The sequence below is a fragment of the Bison bison genome, unplaced genomic scaffold (assembly GCF_000754665.1).
Source record: "Bison bison bison isolate TAMUID 2011002044 unplaced genomic scaffold, Bison_UMD1.0 scf7180017864063, whole genome shotgun sequence".
NCBI lineage: Eukaryota > Metazoa > Chordata > Mammalia > Artiodactyla > Bovidae > Bison > Bison bison.
Window position 1 is genome coordinate 11,428,501 of NW_011494635.1, and position 4,653 is coordinate 11,433,153.

The window sequence follows — 4,653 nt, forward strand, 5'->3', positions numbered from 1 at the left end:
CTCGAGATATCTAACAATTTCTCTATATCTATCTATCAATAATCTGTCTATTGATCCATATGGGCAGATACATATATACATATATATATATATATGTGTGTGTGTGTGTGTGTTTAGATAGAGAATGAATGAATGAATATGGAGAGGGAGAATAATATGAAAAATATTAAATATATCAATGATTTTGATGCCTTTAACTTTTCCAGAAGCATTGGTATTCTAAAAAAAGAATGATTATTAACACACAAAAAAGTGAAAGTGTTAGTTGCTCAGTCAAGTCTGACTCTTCGCAACCCCTGGACTGTAGCCCTCAAGGCTCCTCTGTTCATGGAATTCTCTAGACAAGAATACTGGAGTGGATTGTCATTTCCTCCTTCAAGGGATCTTTCTGACCCAGGGATCAAACCCAGGTCTCCTGCAGGTTCTTTACCAACTGAGCCACCAGAGAAGACATTAACAGACGGATCTCTATTTGTAGAACAAGAAAGTGAATGACAATATCTTTTTCTCCAACATTTATATACTTTCAGGTATGTGTCAAATTGAATCTTAGAGTAAACATCTGTATACTTATCACCTAGATAATACCAGTATCATTTTGTATATTTATTTCTCATGTATCTATACATTTGTCTATCTCTCTATTGTTCTATTAATCCGTATTATTTGTTTGTGCATTGCAAAATAAATTGCTTTATGCAGACATCAAGATGTGTGTGCATGCTTAGTCGCTTCAGTTGTGGTTCAACTCTTCCATCCTATGGACTGTAGCCCACCAGATTCTTCTGTCCATGGGATTCTCCAGACAAGAATACTGGAGTGGGTTCCCACTCCCTCCTCCAGGGGATCTTCCTGACCCAGGGATCAAACCTGTGTCTCTGTTTCCTGCATTTCAGGCAGATTGTTTACTGCTCAGCCACTGGGGAAGCCCATACATCAAGATATATTGCCATAAACACTCTAGCAAGCATATAATTAACTAGATTTCAACATTTGTTTTGAGATAAAACTTACATGCAGTGCAATGAAATCATAAATTTATGTTCTTACTTAATTTTGGTAAATGCAAACAACCATGTAATTTGAGCCTCTGTCCAGATAAACTTTACCACCATCCTGGGAAGTTCTCTAAGATAATCATTTTTCTGATTTCTTTCCACCATAGATTATTTCTAGAATATCATATAAATGATATTCAGCATATGATTTTTTCATTCAACATACAATTTTTGAGATTCAGACAATATCATATATTTTAAGCAGAGGTTCTTCCAACTCCACCAGGGACGGGACTCCTGGCCTGTTAGGGAAGCTCACGTTTCCTCCCCTCTCCTCTCTTTCCTCTTCGTCCCACCTTCTGCTCAGTATCTGCTTTGTTTTTACTAATAAATTTCCTTTGTTTTAAAGTTCTGACTGTTGTTATTGCTCTTATTTTGAATTCCTGTAGGACTTATATAGCATCAGAATGCTTACATATAAGAACAGTATTTCATCTTATATCATTTAAATAGTATTATTAGTTTTCTTTTTTGGCATTTAGCATATAGAAAGAAAACATGGAAAATGACTGGAAAGGAAAATTTCCTGAGAGAAAGGATCCATGTGATAAACTGTGACCTGATGATGTGACCTCATTGAGGCTGGGAGCACTAGGGGTCTGATGATGATCTGGTTTCCTCATGAGCAGAGCGGCAGCATGCACCCACCCAAACCAGATAAGCTATCATTTGTCTCTGGCCAGAACTGGCCAAGATCTTGGGTAAGATGATGGATGCTGCCAAGCTCCTATGCAAAGATACGAACTATGGCTAGGTGTCATTCCTCCTTGCTAAGAAATGGCATATGTTAGGGATGGCCCGGGGAAGTGGATGACTATGAGCCTAGCACTGTAAAATTCAACGGCTGCCCACAACAGTAAGTGATTACCTCTGACATCTTACACCAGCCAATGTCTTCACAATGCTCTAACCCTCAATGGCCCAATGCCTCCTGTTATATTGTGTCATATCAGGAAAATCAAGTCTCTCCAGATTGAACAGGGGAAATCTGATATAAGTAACTATTGAGAAACTTAACTTGTAATCTCAAGAAGTGAAAATAAAAAGGATCAGCAAGAATATTTCTGGAGCTTAAACCTGATCTTTTCTTGAGCATCTTGTTTCTTTAATTATCACAAATCCAAGATTATGTTTTTGAAAAATGAATTAGGGGCATATTTTAAGTGATACATATGCAGATATGTGTGTGTATTTTCATTTTTTTTCTCCTTGTAATGTGTTGGCATGAAATCAAAGATTATTATAAGAATGTCTTTCATTTAGGGTAAGAGCAGGTATCCTTATTTTCTTTCTTGATCTCCTCTGATCAGATTAGAGTGGGTTTTACTGGAGTGAAATCATAGCTTTATTAGTCATATCCTAATGCCAGAATGGCCATACCCCTGTGAGTGACTACAGTGAATGGAGATTATGCTTAAAGCATAAACCTCAGACTTGTGAGTATTTTATTCTCCATGTTGTAAAAAATATATCAGAAAGGAAAGACTTAACTCACTGGAGTTATTTTGAGAAAATCAATTTCCATAAATACATTTAATTGCTCACTCATAAATTTATACTTCCCTTCCCCTCACTGCATAATTGGTTTCCTGCGTTCAGCTTAGCTCCGTGCTCCATGTTTTCATAAAAGTTTTATTCCTAGTATTTTTCTGGTCAAGCCATTCTTCAGCTAAAAAGACCTGGCAAATTTTCATTGCCTGAAGCAGAAAGTCAAAAATTTTTAGTGTAGCATTCAAAGCTTTTCAGAAGCTGGCCCCAAACTATTTTCTAACTTTACTTGCCCCTGGGCATCTTTGCCCAGTTTCCTCCCAGTTCCTTCCCAGTTCCTACAATTCTTGCATTCTTTTGTTGCTTGCCTATGTGCAAAGAAGTTTTCTGGTTCAACTTTCTACCATGACAGTTAGAAGAGTGTGTGTCTGTCCATCTATGTTACTGGTGCCTTCTATGTTAGAAGATAATCTATAATCTACTCACTGTTTTATAGGATTTTTTAAATTGTAGTAAAATATACATAACATGAAATTCACCATTTTAACTATTTTTAAGTGTACAGTTCAGTGTACTAAGTAAATCCACATAGTTATACAATTATTATCACTACTCATCTCCAGAATACTACATCATCCCAAACTGGAATTCTGTAACCATTAAACAAAGGATTGTTTTAGCTGTCAGGGATGTTTTGAGGTTTGATATGAATTTTAAAGTGGGTTTTTATATTTTTGCCCCCTCCCAAAGAAAAATGTTGAGCTTTTGGTAGCGATTAGATTGAATCTAATCTAATATGTTCCAGTGTTCTTGCCTGGAGAATCCCAGGGACGGGGGAGCCTGGCAGGCTGCCGTCTATGGGGTCACACAGAGTCGGACACGACTGAAGTGACTTACCAGTAGCAGAAGCAGATTGAATCTGCAGATTTCTTTGTATAGTGTGTATGCGTGCATGCTCAGTAGCGTCCAATTCTTTGTGACCCCATGGACTGTAGCCTGCTAGGCTCTTCTGTTAAGGAAATTTTCCTGGTAAGGACAATGGAGTGGGTTGCCATTTCCTCTGCCAGGGGATCTTCCCAACCCAGGGACTCAACCTGCATCTCCTATGTTCTCCACATTGGCAGGCAGATTCATCACTTCTGCGTCACTTGGAAAGACCTGCTTTGTATACATCCTAATAATATTAACCTTCCAATCGATGAACAGCATGTCTTTCCATTCATTTATTTATGTCCTTTTTTAACTATTCAGCAATGTTTTGTAGTTTTGTGTTTCACTTTCTTGGTAAGTAAATTCCCAAGTATTTTATTCTTTTGACACTTTTGTTAATTAATTATCTTCTTAATTTTCTTTTCAGATTGTTTATTACTAGTGTATAAAAATGCGGGGTACTTGGCGCTCCGCGGCAAGGAGAAGGCGAAAAAGTTTGTTTTGCCGGCAAGAAGGGCCTCGGTGCGCGGACGCTTTAAAAAAAAAAAAAAAATGCAATTGACTTGCTTACCGGTTTTGTATCCGTCTACATTGTTTAATCTGCATATGAATTCTGATTATTCTTTCCGCTGGGATCTTTAAGGTTTTCCACATATAAGATCATGTCATCTTGGAATACAAATCATTTTTCTTCTTCTTTTCCAATTTAGATGTCTTTTATTTGTTTTTCTTGTCTAACTTTTCTGGCTGGTACTTCCAGTATAATGTTAACTAAAAGTGGTAAAAGTGTGCTTTTTCTTACGTTAGAGGAAAATCTTTCAGGCCTTCAACATTGACTGTGATTTTGCTGTGAGTTTTCATGTGTGCCCTGTGTTATATAATAATATAATATTATATTGTAATAATATAATTTGAAGTAGTTTCTATTCTGGTTTGTTGAGCTTTTTTTTTTTTTTTTTTTTTAACATGAAAGTGCTATATTTCATCAATTGGTTATTCTGTATACATTATGTTTTTTTTTTTCCTTCATTATGTTAATGTGGTATATTCTAGTGTTTTATTTGTATTTTGAATCATTTTACATTGCAGAGATGGGAATACCAGACCACCTGACCTGCCTCTTGAGAAACCTGTATGCAGGTAAGGAAGCAACAGTTAGAACTGGACATGGAACAAC